Source organism: Rutidosis leptorrhynchoides, chromosome 7 (assembly GCF_046630445.1).
Source record: "Rutidosis leptorrhynchoides isolate AG116_Rl617_1_P2 chromosome 7, CSIRO_AGI_Rlap_v1, whole genome shotgun sequence".
Classification (NCBI taxonomy): Eukaryota; Viridiplantae; Streptophyta; class Magnoliopsida; order Asterales; family Asteraceae; genus Rutidosis; species Rutidosis leptorrhynchoides.
This window is the reverse complement of record NC_092339.1, coordinates 36,394,318-36,413,693: the sequence shown is the minus strand read 5'-3', so window position 1 is coordinate 36,413,693 and position 19,376 is coordinate 36,394,318.

Genomic DNA, 19,376 nt, shown 5'->3' with positions numbered 1-19,376 from the left:
GCAAAACTGCATGATTGATGATATTGGTGTGATGATCGGGAATGGACGATGTTCTTATGCTGGCAGTCAGTTCAGCGCCATCTGTCACTGGCATTCCGCGATCAGTGGTTAAGCTCGATAAGTTTTTATTATTTTCTTTCTCACATAACCCTTTCGATTTTTATCTAATTTTTGATCTCAAGTGATGGGGACATTACTTGATCTCAAGTGTGGGGTGGGGATGTAAAATCTCTTGGGTTGGTTGTTAATGGAATCATCATCATATTAGTTTTGATTTAAAAAGACTTGACATTTCACGGGTTTTGGTCGTAAAAAAAATTGAAAAATTAGGGGTAAAATAAAAAAAAACAGAAAAGTTAGTTTAAAATATAAAAAAAAAGTAGAAAAACAATTGAAAATTCGGCCAAAACCTTTATTATGAAAATTGGCTTGGTATTTTATGGTATAATTCGTGTTTTCAAAGAAGCCAAAATTGTCCCACATGTTCATTATTTTGAACATAAAATCCTACGAGTTCGGGGAACTCAATAGTAGGTCACTTGTACCAAAACGGGTGTAAACCGTGAGAGAGCGGTGATTGCATAGCGTGATTGTGACCGAATCACGTGCCTGATCACAAACTTTTGGTTACTTGATATAGCAGACTTCCGAAACTATATCATTTTATTATTACATCATTTAATGGTGTGACACTATGGGAAGAGGAGCCTAGAGCTTCACCAGTGTTGTCCTTTTTAGGAACAATAGCTACGTGCTTGTGTTTGCTTAGACAACACAACCCATAGCCAAAAGCTATGGCACCCAAAGGTTTTTGGGATTTAAACCGAGTGTCAATTGAAATAGATTGGCATTCCCGAGTGACTCGGATCCACTCATTAAGGAAGTAAAGTCTTCTGACCGTTTTACTTGGTACGTATACCTCTTAAGCTGTACCATTTCATTACCCATCATTTCACGATGAGGTACTGTTAGAGGAGAAAGTATTGAACTTTCAAAACATGTTCATTATTTTGAATGTGAAATCCTACATGAACATAAAAATTCATACGTAGGTCATCTGCACCAAGGCGGGTGTCAACCGTATGAACGGTGATATAGCGTGTGGTCGAAACCGGACCATGCGCTAGATTTAAAACTTAAACAGGGCGATCCTCATTGTTTCTCCTAACAAGGACAATGTTGCACCTAACCACTTTATTTAAACACATAGGATGTATCTATTCCATCCTTAAGGGAGTCAAGTCTCCCGAACGACACACTTGCTGATTTGTTTCAGAAGATGTAGTCCAGACCAGTTGTAGGGTGACGAAAAATCTTGAAAAGTCATTGCTAAAATCGACTGGAAATCTACCGGGCCTCAACGTCAAACAGGGAATCTGGTAGTCAAAGCTTGTCTTAATGAGGGAGATTTGCTAGCCAAATGGGAAGTGCACCATGATACACAAAATGTCAGTGATTGATCAGATTTCCAGTGGATAACCTCCATAAAGGTAATATATCAGCTTTTAAGCCTGATGAACTTCAATCTTTATGGTTGACTTAATGGATTAGATGATCACCTCATGATTATCGATGATATCTGGACGTAATGTGTATCCTCCTAAGCACATTATTTTCTTACCGACATCTCACGATGTTAGGTACTGCGGGAGGCATTGGCTTGACCAATTGCGGGGTAGCCCGTGAGTTCTTTTTGGCACATGTGTTCGATTGTCATATCTTTGGTGTTTGGCTCTCACTTGATTACCTGTTCCTTTGAAGACTTACACTATGGTTCGAGATTCTTTGCCTCATTTTATTTGGTACGTTATTCGAGATTATCTTTGGTTACTTTAGCCATTACATATTGATTGCGGTTTGGGAAGTTATTCGGTGGAATGCAAGTGGGAACCATGGTTGTTATTTACTCCAAATCGTGCCCACGCTAGTTGTTTGTTTGGTTTTGTTGTTCGTTTGGTTCTACATACATGTTTGAAGAGTTATTATATGGTAGAAGATTATTATCGAGTTTAATTGCTTGAGGACAAGCAAAACTCTAGTGTGGGGTTGTTTGATATCGCATAGTTCATACGCGTTTTCCTTAGCGATATCGGGTACATTTTGGTCCTTTTGGATACGATTTGGTGTTATTTTGATAAGTGTTGCGAAAGTTGGAGTTCCAAGACCAAGAAGGTTAAATTTGAAGTTATTTGATGGATTTGGTGATTTTCTATGTAAACGAGTGAAAGAGTTTGGTCCGATTCGAGTTTTGACGAATATTAGTGAGTTTTCAGCTCAGATTCAGCAAAAAGGGCCTGGAGCGCCGCTCCAAAACCTTGAGCGCCGCTCCAGTAGGCATAAAAAGTAAGTCGACAGTTTTCAGAAGACTAGAAAGCAGGTTTACAGCACTTGGCGCGCCGCGCGAGCCTTTGGCGCGCCGCGCCATCTTCAGCCGGGTTCAGATTTTTGTCCTATTTAAGGCCCGAAAAATACCCTAATTATTCACTTTCGTATCCAGACGATTTCCAGCAGCTTTTTGATGAACCAAGGTGATTTTTGGGGATTCCCAAGCTCATTCTAACACATCAATCATTCCGGAAACGCGTCTCGATCCTTTCATCAATCAAGAACACAATTTTCATTAGGTTTAATTCTTATCATCATTATGAATACTCTTAATTGTTTATTCGTGATTTTTGTTCTAGCCATGATTGGCTAAGCTTTTTAATGTTTGTCTAGATTGAATATTCGTATGTGTTTGGATGATACTTTAATGTTTTATTGATTAATGCATGATAATTATGAGTTTTGATTAAGAACCATGCTTGTGGGTGTTGATTATTGTTACTAGGTTGATTAGTGATCTTGTTTGAACAAAGGAAACCCTGTTTCAATTTAGTACACTAGTTTTCAGTTGATTTATCTTAACCAATTGGGTGCTTACTAGACCAAGGGGGTAAACCGGGTAACATAGATTAAACAAAACAGGGGTGAATTGTGTGGAGCGAACGCGTAACCAATTGAATCTTAATCTTGTAATTAGTTAATTACTAAGTCATAAACGAAAGAGGTCTTTGGTGAAAGGGAACCCTAAGCCAATAAATCCAAGTTTGTTGTGTTTGCTAAAAGAGAACTCTGGGTAAACCGACTCTGTAGTTGCATGTATTAATAAATTGAACTGGTGCTTAATAACAAATCATCCGACACTGCGAATAGGAGATCTAGGCGAACATTCTTTTATCCATTGAATTCAAATATCTTTACTTTTTGTTGAGTCAGCATTTATTTTTATAAACTTAAAAACACAAAAATATCGTCTTTTACTTTTAATCAATCTTTGATTTGGCTAATCGTTAAATAGCCACAAAACAAACTATCTCGTACTTTCAATTTTCATAGATTTACTTAGTTTATTTTATTAGTTACAATCTTGATTCTCACGTTTAAACTGTCCTTGGAACGATTTCGAAATTACCAACTTTATACTATTACACGATCGGGTACACTACCCGTTAGTGTGTAGTAATCTTTTAACCGGCATTTTCCATTATAAATTATAGACACGATTTTACACATCAATACTTTAATGTAAGTTTTAATTTTTTTTATTATGTTGTACTAATATTTCATATTTGATTTGAAAGTGGGATGTTAAGTCCCATTACAAATTACCATGCATGTTATTATTTGTATGTATGTATATTGTCGTGCACACAACAGGGTAAAACAGTGCATTTTCAAAGACTGACATTAAGTTCAGCAAAAGCTCCTAATTTTGACGACAAAACGAAAAACAAATGTGATGTAACAACAAGACGAAATGAACAAATGATGTGCACCATTTATCATTCAGCAAACAAACGCCAATATGTTTGGAAACTTTGGTAAAATTTAATCATTTTTCTACGCTAATCACCCTCAATAATTTAAATAATTACTGATTTCTTGCAAATGAGGGCATTGCAAGATCTTAAGTGTGGGAAGGGGTTAAATTCTTTTTAAAATTTTTTAACTTAAACACTTAGTTACCATTAAAAATACTAGTAACGTAGTAGTTGTATTAGAATCTAGTGCTCTCTGATAATAAAGAACAGCCCTAGTCTTATATACTGACTACCCAATTCTAGTAAAATTTTTCAAAATTTTCAAATAAATGAATTCAAAATCATGTTTATACATATTTATGAACCATAAAACTAGGTGTTAAACACCGAAATTATTGTACCTCGGAAAGGACATAAATTGAGAAACAACCTAAAATGTTAGAATTCATTTAAAATGGAATAGAAGACAATAAAAAGGCAAAGAAAGGAAAATAAAAGCCAAGTGTGAGAAAAATTTACCAAGTTATTTAGAACATATGTCACATATTTTTGTACAAATAATTGAAGATACTTTTGTTTGGGACAATTTTAATCAGCTTTACCCAGTTTATTGTAATATAAATGAAATTTAAAAGGAAGTAAAGTCTTCCGAGAGAAAAAGAAACGCGATTCTTGATTTAGGTCAGGAAGTTGTCGTCCAGACCAGTTGTAGAGTCTACGAAAAACCTTGAAAAGTTTTCTCGAAAATCAGCTGGAAATCCACGGACCTCAGCATCAAACAGGGTCGCCAAGTGGTCAGACTTATCCTAACCATGAGAGGATCTATCTCGTATAATAGGGGGCACCGTGTAAATTAGCTTATAAGACTAATGAATCAGATCCCCAGAAAGGATAATCTCCTTAAAGATCAAAAATCAGCTTTTAAGCCTGATATTACTCAATCCTTGAGATTGACTTTTAAAGATTGATAATTACAAACTCATGGAATTCGATGATATCTAAACTCGAGCTTGAACGAGAAAATATTTTGATCAAAATTACAAACCGATTTGTTTTCTGAAAACCCATTTTCAATGCGTTCATTACCATTGAACGTAAAATCCTAGGAATTCACCTGGATTTCATTAGGTCACCTGAACTAAATCGGGTGTCAACCGTAAGAACGGTGATTGTATAGCATGGTCAAAGACAGGACCTTGTGCCAGACCGAAAAACTATAGGGTGATCTTTACTATTGCTCCTACAAAGGATAGTAATTGCATCCGACACGATATAGACCATAATTAAAAGCATGTCACGGGATATTGCCTTAACAGTTGCTTGTTCAACGCTTTCCTTTACAACCGGACGGTAGTTTACTGAAAGGTAATATATGGAGCAAGTATACTGGACGTGTTGCTTTCCTAATACAAGGTTAGCAAGTGGGTGACACAAAACCGCAAGTTTTGAGCTAAAATTTTCAAATCTGAAACCCACCAAACCCACAAAAACAATTTGCAAACATCGGTGAAGGGTTATTCCGAAAAACTTATCTAGGGTAAAAGCAAGATTTAATTTTCAAAAGATCAAATGTTTTCATAAAGATCCAATTTCCTTAAGGATCTAAATTTTCATAGTCATGTGGGACTGTAAACCACAATGTTACTACCATTGTTCATACCACCAAATCGGAATCACTGATGTACAAAGTGTGAAGAATAAAGAAGTGATTCTAGTATTTTTATTTCAAGACTATATTGCTTGAGGACAAGTAACGCTCAAGTGTGGTAATATTTGATAATGCTAAAAACGAACATATATTTCATAGCATTATCCCTCAAGAAAGACAAGCTTTTAGTTGCAATTGTTCTATTTACAAGTAATATTCGTTTAAATAATAAAAGGTGAAGACAAAAGACAGATTCGACGAATTGAATACGCAAACGACCAAAAAGCTCAAAATTACAAAGTACAATCAAAATGGTTCAATTTATTGATGAGAAACGTCTAAAAATTACAAGAGTACGAGCCGCAAAACGCAAAGTACAAGATATTAAATAGTACGAAAGGACGTTCGAAAATTCGGAACCGGGACCAGAGTCAACTCTCAATGCTTGACGCAACGGACTAAAAATTACAAGTCAACTATGCACATGAATATAATATAATATATAATTAATTCTTAAAAATTATATATATATTATATTATATATTAAAACCGTCGGCAAACAAGAAAACAAAGTATGTGAGCTGGATTCCTGCTCCATGCGATCGCATGGCCTGGAGGCCTAAATCCCATGCGATCGCATGGACTACTTTTTCTAGCCACATTCCTATAAAAGGCGCAGTTTTGGTCGAATGTTAACACATCTTTTTCTATCCTCTCTATCTCTTATATATATATATATATATATATATATATATATATATATATATATATATATATATATATATATATATATATATATATATATATATATATATATAATATTTTAATTTTAATTTTAATTTTAATTTTAATTTTAATTTAAGATTAATAATAATAAGGGTATGTTAGCGAATGTTGTAAGTGTGTAAGTCGAAATTCTGTCCGTGTAAAGCTACGCTATTATTAATCATTGTAAGTTATGTTCAACCTTTTTAAATTAATGTCTCGTAGCTAAGTTATTGTTATGCTTATTTAAATTGAAGTAATCATGATGTTGGGCTAAAATATTAAAGACGGGGTAATTGGGCTTTGTACCATAATTGGGGTTTGGATAAAAGAACGACACTTGTGGAAATTAGACTATGGGCTATTAATGGGCTTTATATTTGTTTAATTGAATAATAGTTCGTTAATTTAATATAAAGATTTACAATTGGACGTACCTATAAATAACCATATACACTCGATCGGACACGATGGGCGGGATATTTATAAGTACTAATAATCGTTCATTTAACCGGACACGGGAATGGATTAATAGTCAATGGACTTATTAAAACAGGGGTGAATTATATACACGGAAAATTGGTGTAATTATAGTTTAAGTCCCCAATTAGTTGGAATATTTGACTTCGGATATAAGGATAATTTGACGAGGACACTCGTACTTTATATTTATGACTGATGGACTGTTATGGACAAAACCAGATGGACATATTGAATAATCCAGGAAAAAGGATAATTAACCCATGGTAATAAACTAAAATCAATACGTCGAACATCATGATTACGGAAGTTTAAATAAGCATAATTCCTTTATTTCATATTTCATCGCACTTTTATTTACTGTCATTTTATTTAATTGCACTTTTAATTATCGTACTTTTTAATTATCGCAATTTTATTTATTGTCATTTTATTTATCGCATTTTAATTTATCGCACTTTAATTATTGTCATTTACTTTACGCTTTAAATTAAGTTTTATTTTTAATATTTTACATTACGTTTTAACTGCGACTAAAGTTTAAAAATCGACAAACCGGTCATTAAACGGTAAAATTCCCCTTTTATAATAATAATACTACTTATATTTATATATATATATTTATATGCAAATTTAGTTTTAAATATAGCGTTAAACTTGGCTAGATCCCTGTGGAACGAACCGGACTTACAAAAAACTACACTACTGTACGATTAGGTACACTGCCTATAAGTGTTGTAGCAATGTTTAGGTATATCCACTCTATAAATAAATAAATAACTTGTGTAAAATTGTATCGTATTTAATAGTATTTTGGAATAAAAATATAACTATTTCGTATACACCTCTACGCACATCACTATTATATCGAAAAGACGTTTTCGTTTAAGAAAGTAAAATCATTTATGAATCATATCAGGTTTTAAGGTTTTAACTTCTATTTTAATCATGACTCGTAAGATTGAACCTAAAAGAAAAATTAAACGTATGGAATCATCTTAATGAAAAATGTCGATTTATTTAACTTGTCAATATCTATTTTCTAATTTACCTATATTCCCTAATTTCACTTTCACAATACATAACATGAATGTTAATTAATTTATCTTATCAAATGTCACGAGGTAATTATTGTAAGGCATGTATTGAAAACTAAACTGGAGTCTCCACTAATCCGACTAGCTCTCGCTATATGACACTTTGTCCTTACTCGAAGATCACTTTACCATTTATTCCGAATATCGTTAAAAAGAAATGTTTTCCAAATCAAAGTGGACCTCCTAACAGAGACTTGTAATCGTAATTCAATGTATCTGATGAATCAATCATTTGATATATCTTTTAATTCCATCGATAACTATTTGAATATATTAAGAAACAAATACGTTTATGTAAAGTATTATACGTCCAATACTTTGTTAATGTTTTCAAGTTATAATATATACATATATACATATATAATCATATTCGTTCATATAATGGTTCGTGAATCATTGGAATTTGGTCGAGGTTAAATGAGTGTATGAACACATTTTAAAATTCTTGAGATTCAACTTATAAACTTTGCTTATCGTGTCGGGAATATATAAAGATTAAAGTTTAAATTTGGTCGGAAATTTCCGGGTCGTCACAGTACCTACCCGTTAAAGAAATTTCGTCCCGAAATTTGATCGTGCTCGTCATGACTAACCATAAAAATGTTTTCATGACGAATATGGGTCGATAAATAGAGTTTTATCTTTATTGAGTAATATGGATAAAACAATTTGATTTTGTGAAGAGTACGAGTGAAGCTATCACCAAAAGAGTGAATTGAGTAGGTATGGATTCATCATATCTTTTGACGTAGATAGTATTGATTTTTCAAGTTCAAGAGATTTGGAGAAAATCTTCGTAATAAGATTTGATTCTCTGGTAACCAAGGGAATTTGGATCCGCTTTAAATGCGATTATCCATTTTGATTTTCTTTGTCGGAGATTTTTACTATAAATCCACTCTCTTCATTTCCTTACAACTCACTCCTTCTCTTCTTTCTCCCTCAGCTCATACTTTAAAGTATTTGTCAATATGCTCAATCCAGTTCTGATTCTTGATATACTCCTTACCTTCATATCTGTCATTCTTCTTTTTCATCTGCCGCCGGAAGAATCTATTTACTTTTACTATACCCTTGGGTTTATAGTGTTTTTAGTTCTCCCGTGTCTTTATATTGCTACTTGCATCGATAAATATGGTTTGTGATTTCTACGTTGTTGTTTGGGTTTTATGTCTTCCCTTATACTTCGATGTCCCTGCTTCTGTCTTCAATAATCATTGTCATTCCCAGTTAATGCTTTCTTTTATTTGCTGCGATTTATACCCCAATTTCTGTTTCGGAGCTTTGTCCTTTCGTTTCTTCTTCTTGCGAGTAAGTACCGCTTATAATGGTCCATAATTCGCAGATAAAAATTTCGGAATAAACATTGTTAATGTTTTAAGAAGGAAATCGTAATGGCACGATCTTGATTTGTCAAATTATCAGAATACCTCGAAAAAGATCGAATCATCAAGAAAATATTTTCTTGATATTTTTAGAGATTAAGTAGAATACAAGAGTCGTGTAACATGGCACATGATGATGGTATGGTCTGTGAATCATCATGTTTTATTAGAAACTCACCATGACTTACTGTAATATAATCACGTTGATCAAGTGTCATTATATTATACTAATTCATGCTTCAGTTCCCAACACTACTTCAAACATTCATAATTTAAACTCGACGGTTTCAGAATTTAGAAACTAAAATAATTTCTTTTATGATGTAACACAGATAGCTCGAAGAGGTAAATGATTTCAGATAAGAATAATTATGGAAATATCTTCAGAAATATGAAGGATATTTATAATGAAAGATACGATGATATCTTAGAATTTCTAATATCAGAGGATGATGAAAGATATTGTCCGCAGGGGTTCAGAGTCAGGAGCAAGGTATCTGAATTATTTGGATTCTTTGAAGGTAGATTTTGTCCTTGTAATTTGTCCACAGCCTCCTTCATACTTTGCTCAATCCATTTTTCAGTACCAAATCTTCTCTTTTTCTGAGCTTTGCCAACACACTACTCTTTATCATCAAACTTTTTACTGTTAAGGTTGTTCATAGTTTTTGCTGCTTCAGCAGCATTTAGAGAACTAGTTCGCAGTTCAGGGTGTTTTTCAGAAACTTCACATTCGAGGAATGTAAATCTTGGAGATAGACATTATATGTATATATATATATAGTTGTTGAAGTAGAATCGCTGTGAGATTTCAAAATATTGATTGCTGATTCTCAATAATTGGTATGAAAATTCTTGTTACAAAAATGCGGATGAGTAATTTATGGGGTTTCCAATGAATAGGTACAGTGATTTTTCAGAGAGGCTTAAAGATCAATGAATTTGTTGGTAAGTTTACTGCTAATGTGGTGAAACATAAACGGTTCCCCGGTAACGATGGTGAAAGGGCAACGTGTATATCGAGGTTATAATAAGATTGTTTCAACCGAAAAATTGAGGTTGACTTGCTGGAGCTGTGACAAAACTGACTACTTTGGAAAGGAATTGAAAAGTCATTTTTGCTAATAAGTGCCAAAGGATTTGATGTGGATATGTGTTAAATTATGACTTTGGTTTTGAGAGCTTTTCAGGTATATACTGTGGGTAATATGTGGTTGGATCATCATCTCGATTGCTCATTATTTGAAGTGTCTTCAGAAATTTTCAAAGGGTTTGAACATAGATTGTAATCGTTAATATACATTTGATGTTCTAACACAGTTTTGAAGTCAAAGTATATATTTGAAAGATGTAGGAATCTAAAAGTGATGGTACCAGTTATATCTCGAATTGAATTCTGAGGTTTCAAAATCAGAATATGTAATTGAGTTTAAATGAGTATGGTTGTTTTGATTTTTATGAAAGAATGTATATTATTGTGAAAGTAAGAAGTATAGTTGATAATTTGCTTAATCGGATTCGAAGAATGTAACATATTAATTGTGAATATATATATATCTCTCTCGGGTATTACCTACCCGTTAAAAAAAATTCACAGTTAATATTTTGTACAAAAGAAATTTTTTTTTACGGTCTTTATGAAAATATATATGTATATATTCTCTTCAGATGTAACATAGATTTTAATGAGTTAATACTAAATTAAACTCATTCTATTTATTGTTGAAACTAGAATTGAATAATCCCTTGAAGGCTTTAGAGATTACATAAGTATTTCTTCAATAATACTGAAATTATGAATCAATACTTCGTTATTTGTTGAGGCGTAATGTTGGTTTTTGTTAAATTCTTGTGAACTTCGCAAAGTACGAATGATGTTATCTGAAAAGTTTCGAGTACATCGATGATGAAAGTGTAAAATCAAACATATATTTGAATAATACACTTGATTTATCATGAATTGGAATTTATTGAATTGAGACAGAGATTGTAGTTAACGATGGTTAAGTTGCGGACGAAAGACGTACGTTATTGCATATTAGTAATATGAATTAACCGAGTAGTTAAGATTCACACATAATAGCTTAGTACGGAAAGATTTATTATGGTTTAAAAACTTATATATATATATATATATATATATATATATATATATATATATATATATATATATATATATATATATATATATATATATATATATATATATATATATAAGATATACATATAAATCCTTCAGTGAAAATGAGTTAATACTTCATAACTGGTTGATATGACATACTTGTTGTTGATTTGTAATGATGTCCATGGTGATTCTTGATCTTGCGGAGTTTGTAATGTTATAGGTGCTGCTGATTCTGACGATGCTGATGGCACTGACTGTGCTAGTGATGCTACGGTACTGTTGATGCTGTTGGTAAAACAAGTCTAACTTGTAAATCACACACCATTCTTGTCAGGGTTTCTACTCTTCCTTCTATCATTTTGGTTCACTCAACTGATTTATGGTTATGGCTAGAATAGATAATCTCTAAGACTTTAGAGACTACATAATCGTCGCAGAATGTTTCTCTAATGAAGTTATGAATCAACACTTCATCGTTTGTTGTTGTTGGTACCCTTGGTATCTACAGAGCGTATGACATTGGTGCTCATGGGACAGATTGTAAAGTTGAGGTTTACGACGCGGTTGTGGTTGGGGTGGTAATGGTACTGTTGGTGTTGCTGATTGTGGTAATGGTTATGCTGCTGGTGCTGCTGCTGGTGTTCGTAATCTTTGCACCATATTCTCCAAAGCCACTACCCGAGCGCGAAGCTCGTTGACTTCTTCTATTACACCGGGTTGATTGTCGGTTCGGACGAGCGGATAAATAAAATCTAGAATTTGATGTAGTATATAATCGTGACGAGATACTCTGGAAATGAGAGAGAAAATGGTGTCTCAGACAGGTTCACCAGTAAGTACTTCAGGTTCTTCACCAAGAGGGCAATGTGGTGGATGAAAGGGATCACCTTCTTCTTGTCTCCAATGATTGAGGAGGCTACAAACCCATCCCCAATTCATCCATAATAGATGATGGCTGATTGGTTGATCCATTCCGGTCACACTGCTTTCGGAGCTTGAATGAAACTCCATATCGGAATTCGAGGGACTTGAACTAGTGGAGAGTTCCATTTCGTACGATTGAATAAAAGATTTTTCAATATGAAATGATTCCTGGCTATCGGAAGGTATTCTACTTACATGGAATATCTATATATATAGATTAAAAGATTTCATAGATTACGGAGGAATTTACGGAATATATCAGGCAAAGTTTACAGTAATAGATACGCTAAGATATGATTCAGCAGATACGATAAGATATGAATTTTGTCTATACACTACTCATGTAATTAATGTAGCAAGACGTGTCTAGACTAATAAGGATAAGCAGGTAATTTCCTAAGAATGATAAGCAGATAATTTCCGACTAGAAATGATAAGCAAAACTTTTGACATGCAGACACAGTCGAAGTCCAGACTCACTAATGCATCCTAACGACTTATCAGTTAGACACACTAATGCAGACCTGGTTCGCTAAGACCACCGCTCTGATACCAACTGAAAGGACCTGTTCATATACATTATAAACGATTCACAATAGTTGATTACATCGCGAGGTATTTGACCTATATATGATATATTTTACAAACATTGCATTCGTTTTAAAAAAAACAAAGTTTCTTTACATCGAAAATTGACAGGCATGCATACCATTTCATAATATCCACTATCTAACTAGAAATTGACTTAATAATAATCTTTGATGTACTCAATGACTCGAATGCAACGTTCTTCGAAATATGCCATGTGTGACGATCGCTCCAAATCCATATGGACGAACACGTCATTCATTGATTTCATTGTGAGGTATTTGACTTCTATATGATACGTTTTGTAAACATTGCATTCTTTTGAAAAGCCACACCATAAATGAATATTTAAATCAAAAGTTTTCAACATCTGATAATTTCTACATATAGACAATCACCATAAATAATAGTTTACAATAGTACTTCCGTTGACAATGCAGTCAAAATAAGATACATGGTGATGATTTGGTGAATGCAACGTTTCCTTGAAAAAATATGCCATGTAAGACTCCATGCACATAGCTTGTGTAACATATAATTAAACAGCGGAAGACTTCTAGGGAACCTGAGAATAAACATGCTAACAAGTGTCAACACAAAGGTTGGTGAGTTCATAGTTTTAATGTTTCGTATAATCTGTATATAAAGGTGGATCACAAGATTTCAGTTGTTTCATCCAGAAACGTTTATCAAAATATTCTACAAAATTGAGCACCCTGGTAACTAAACTTTAACGTATATATAATTTATACCCTTTGTATAATCATCTTAATAATACACGCAAACCAACGTGTACGCTTCTCAAATAGCATATGTCCGTTAAAAGGCTAGTGCTCTAGCTCGGACGGGGATATCAAGCCCTATGGATCCATATACTACTACTCGCGCCCGCCAGTTCTTATAATCGGCAGTTACTAGTTACCAAAGCTAAGGGATTTTCGGTTCAAACTCAGTATAGAATTTAGTATGTACTTGTGTCCATTGTTTAAAATAAAGTGCATGTATTCTCAGCCTAAAAATATAGATTGCAAAAGCAATTAAAAAGGAAGTAAATGAAACTCACCTTAGCAGCATATAAAGTCGTTCACCAAAATGTGATCGAAACTCGGATTACCAAATAATCGTAGATCTCAACCTAGAGAACATATGTTGGTCAATAAACGTCTATCAAGCTAGGTCAGGTCATAGTGTATCACAATCCTAATGCTCGAGATCGACATACAAAAGTTATCCAATGTTGTTTCAAAAAGTCAATTTTGACAGTTGTTTAACAAAACGAGACGTACCTTATATAAGGATTCATTTACTCGATTGGTAATATTCAAAAATCTAAATTATCAATCTCGTAAACGAGTTGTTTAAATCTTAGTTGTAGATTCAAAAGCAATTTCAATTAACATCAATCATAATTCAGTTGATCATATCTTTTAATCCGTTCATCGAAATTATTCGATATCTAAATGAAAAGTTATTGATTTTTCGCCAGCTTTCCAAAAACATGTATATTATATACTTTTTACCAGTAATATATGTATTTAATTCGTGATTCATTATAACTGTTTAACGACGAAATTTAGCATACAAGCATATATAAATATATATATATATATACTCGAGCACTAGACACGGATACACAATTAATATATAAAAGATAAAATATGAGTGCGTACGTATAAATATTGAGATTCAATATTGTTGGAAAGTACATAGATGTAACGGAGATGATAAACACTAGATTTGATTCACAAATATACCCCCGAACATTACCCATAACCTCCTTGGCAATAACCCATAATTTCCTTAGCTCTATCCCGCTCAAAAACCCATTTTGAAGGTGACATGCTCATAACCTCGTCGTAGTATTTTAGGTATATATACTACTAATAATAATATTATAATAAGATTAATAATATTAATCTTAATAATAATAATAATAATAATAATAATAATAATAATAATAATAATAATAATAATAATAATAATAATAATAATAATAATTCGGAAGAATGAACCGAGCTTTTATAGTATGTGGCCTGCTACAGTACCTCATGCGATCGCATGAGTTTTCAGTGTTTTTGCCTTGCGATCGCATGGCCGCCTTATATGTTTTTGTTTGCTAGTTCATCGACATCAAATAGTGTTTTACTGTAGCAAATAGTGTGTTACTGTAGCAAATAGTGTTACTGTAGCAAAATAGTGTTTACTGTAGCAAATAGTGTTTACTGTAGGAAAGTAATGTAGCAAGTCGTTTTCACTGTAGCAAAATACGGTTTCACTGTAGTAAATAGTATTTTACTGTAGCAAATAGTGTTTTGCTGTAGCAAAGTCATTTTACTATAGCAAATAGTGTTTTACTGTAGGAAAGTCGTTTTTACTTGTACATATATATATATATATATATATATATATATATATATATATATATATACATACATTTAATTGTTCATGAATCGTCGAGAGCAGTCAAATGTAATGAAACAGTTCTAAAATTTTAAGATTCAACTTCATAGACTTTGCTTATCGTGTCGGAAACGTTAAATCAATTAAAGATAAAGTTTAAATTTGGTCAAAAATTTTCGGGTTGTCACAGTACCTACCCGTTAAAGAAATTTCGTCCCGAAATTTGAGTGAGGTCGTCATAGCTGACAATAAAAATGTTTTCATGACAGATATGAGTTGATAAATAGAATTTTATCACCGTTGAATTATATGGATAAAACAATCCGATTTCTCGAAGCGTATGAGAGAAGTTATCGTAAAAGAGTGAAATGAAAGAATAGAGATTCGTCTTAACTTTTGACGTAGTTACGATTGATTTTCGGAATTTAAGGAATAGAAAATCTTCATAAAATAAAATTTGATTCTTCGAAATTTGCGAAAATTAAGATTTTCTTTGATTAAATGCGTAATCTGCCTCGATTGCTATGTCTGATATTTCGCTATAAATTGACCTATTCCGTTTCATTTATTTTCACCACTACTATAATCTTCTTTCTTATTTCATACATCCCAATAGATTGTGAAAATGCTTAATCCAGTTCTGATTCTTGATATTTTCCTGGATATCGTATCCTTCATTCTTCTTTTTCATCTGCCACCAGAGGAAGTTATTTTCTTCTACTATTACCTTGGGGTTATAGTGTTTTTCATTCTCCCGTGTCTTTATATTGCTATACGCATTGATATACACGGTTTGTAATTTCGGGGTTGTTATCGGGCTTTATATTCTCCATTATATTTCGGAGCTTCATGCTTTCGTTTTCTCTTCCCGACCTTAAGTCAAGCGGATAATAGTCCAGAATTCGTAGGTATGAAGTTTCAGATGAACATAACTAATGTTCTAAGAAAGAAATGGTAATAGTACAATCTGACTTGTCAAATTACCAGAATACCTCGAAAAAGACCGAATCATCAAGAAATATATTTTCTTGATATATTTAGAGATTATATAGAATGAAAGAGTTATGTAACATGGTTCATGATGAGGGTGGGATCTGTGAACCTTTATCACGTTCCATTAGAAACTCATCATGACTTACTGTAATATAATCACGTTGATCAAATGTCATTATATTATACTAACTCATGCTTCAGTTACCAACACTACTTCAAAGACATCTATTTTTCGAAATTTTCAGAATTTAGAAACTGAAACAGTTTTTTTTATGATATAACACAGATAGCGCGAAGAGATGAATGATTTCAGATAAGAATAGTTATGAAAATATCTTCAGAAATATGGAGGATATTTATAACGGAAGATACGATGATATCTTATAATATTTAAGATAAGATGATGATAAAGAATATTATACGTAAAGGTTTTAGAGTCAGGAGCAAGGTATTCGCTAATGATTTTAGCAGACACTGAATCATTTGGATTCTTTGAAGGTAGATTTAGTCTTTGTGATTTATCCACAACCTCCTTCATGGTCTGCTCAATCCGTTTTTCAGTTCCAAACCTTCTCTTTTTCTCAGCTTTACCACCATACTATTCTTTATCATCAAACTTTTGACTATTAAGGTCGTTTACAGTTTTTGCTGCTTCATCAGCATTGTTCCAATTTCAGAGAACTATTTCATAGTTTGGGATGTTTTTCAGAAGCTTCACATTCGAAGTATGTAAGTCTAGAAGATAGATGTTATCTATATATAACTGTTGTCATAGAAAATGCGGCGAGATTCAAAATACTGATGGCTAATTCCCGGTAGTTGATATGGCAATTACTGTTACAAGATGTGGATGAGTACATGATAGGGTTTCAATGAGTATAATGACTTTTCGGAAGGTCAAAGATCAATGAAGTTGTTGGTAAATTTACTGCTAATGTGGTGGAACATAAAAGGTTCTCAAGTAACAAAAATGTATATGTCAAGGTTATAATAAGACTAATCTGAAAAGTCGAAATTGACTGGTTGAAAGTGGGGGTAAAACTGGATATTTTGAAAAAGAAATTGCAAGGTTATTTTCAGTAAAAACAACGCTAAAGGATCTTGCACAGTTTTGAAGTCAAAGTATAGATTTGAAAGATGTAGAGATCTAAGAATGATGTCACCGGTTCAGAGTTATGACTTGGATTCTGATCCGTCAATATCAAAATATGTATTTGAATTTGTATGGAAACGATTGTATATCGCTGTGAGCATAGTTAATAATTTTTGAATCAAAGTTGAAGAATGTACAATATAACATATTAATTGTGAACTTATATATTTCCCGAGAATTACCTACCCGTTAAAGATTTCACAAGTAATATTTTGTACAAAAGAATTTTCATTACAGTCTTTATGAAAATATATGTATGTATATTTCTTCAGATGTAATACGGATTTAATGAGTTAATATCATATTAAACTCATTTGATTTTCGACTTGACTTAAAAATGATTAATCTCTAAAACATTAAAGATTACATAGTCTTTGCGGAGTATTTCACTAATGAAATCAACACTTCATTATTTATTCTTATTGATATTCCTTAGTGAAGGATGTTGGTGCTCATGGAATTTTTGTGAACCTTACAAGGTACAGATGATGTTTTCTGAAAAGTTTCGAGTACATCGAAAATGAAAATGTAAAATCAATTATGTAATTGAATAATACACTTGGTTTATTATGAAATGGAATTCATTAGGTTGAAACAGAGATTGTAGTTAACAATGGTTAAGTTGTTAAGGAAGGATGTACATCATTGCATATTAGTAATATGAACTAACCGAGTAGTTCCTACCAGTTAAGATTCACACGTAATAGCTTAGTACGAAAAGATTTATTTTGATTTCAAAATTCATATATATTAAATATACATAAAATTTCTTCAGGGGAAATGAGTTAATACTTCATCGGTTATTGTTGCTGGTATTTCTTGGTAATTACGGTGCGTATGACATTGATGCTCGTGGAATAGATTGTGAAGTTGAGGTTTGCGATGCGGATGTTGTTGGTGGTGGTAATGGTACTATTGGTATTGTTGTCGGTGGTAATGTTGATGCCGGTGACGCTGCTGGTGCTTGTAACCTTTGCACTATATTCTCCAAAGCCACTACCCGAGCGCGAAGCTCGTTGACTTCTTCTACTACACCGGGATGATTGGCGGTTCAGACTAGCGGATGAATAAGATCCAGAATTTGAGATAGTATATTATCGTGACGAGATACTCTGGAAATGAGAGAAAAAATGGTGTCTCGAACAGGTTCATCGGTAAGTGCTTCAGGTTCTTCGCCAAGAGGGCAATGTGGTGGATGGAAGGGATCGCCTTCTTCTTATCTCCAATAATTAAGTAGGCTACGAACCCATCCCCAATTCATCCAGAATAGGTGATGGCTGATTGGTTGATCCATTCCGGTTACACTGTCTTCGGAATTCAGGTGAATATCCATATCGGAATAGCTGTCGGAGTTTAAGGAATTTGAACTGGATACGGGATCCATCTTGTATAATTAGGGAGATGATTTTTGATATGAATTAGATTATAGAATTTAGTTTGGTATTCTTCAATACATAATTTACATATGTATATAATACCAAATTCCATAAATCACGGAAAAATTTTCGGAAGATGTCAGGAAAAGTTTATAGTAACAGATACGCTAAGATATGAATTTTTGTCTATACACTATTTATGCAATAAATGCAGGAAAACGTGTCTAGACTTAAGAATGATAAACATGTAATTTTCGACAAGAAATGATAAGCAAAACTTTAAACATGCAGACACGGTCGAAGTCCAGACTTACTAATGCATCCTAACAACTATAAGTTAGACACACTCATGCAAGACCTGGTTCGCTAGGACCAACTCTCTGATACCAACTGTGACGATCGCTCCAAATCCATATGGACGAACACGTCATTCATTGATTTCATTGCGAGGTATTTGACTTCTATATGATACGTTTTGTAAACATTGTATTCTTTTGAAAAGGCACACCATAAATGAATATTTAAATCAAAGGTTTTCAACATCTGATAATTTCTACATATAGACAATCAACATAAATAATAGTTTACAATAGTACTTCCGTTGACAATGCAGTCAAAATAAGATACATGGTGATGATT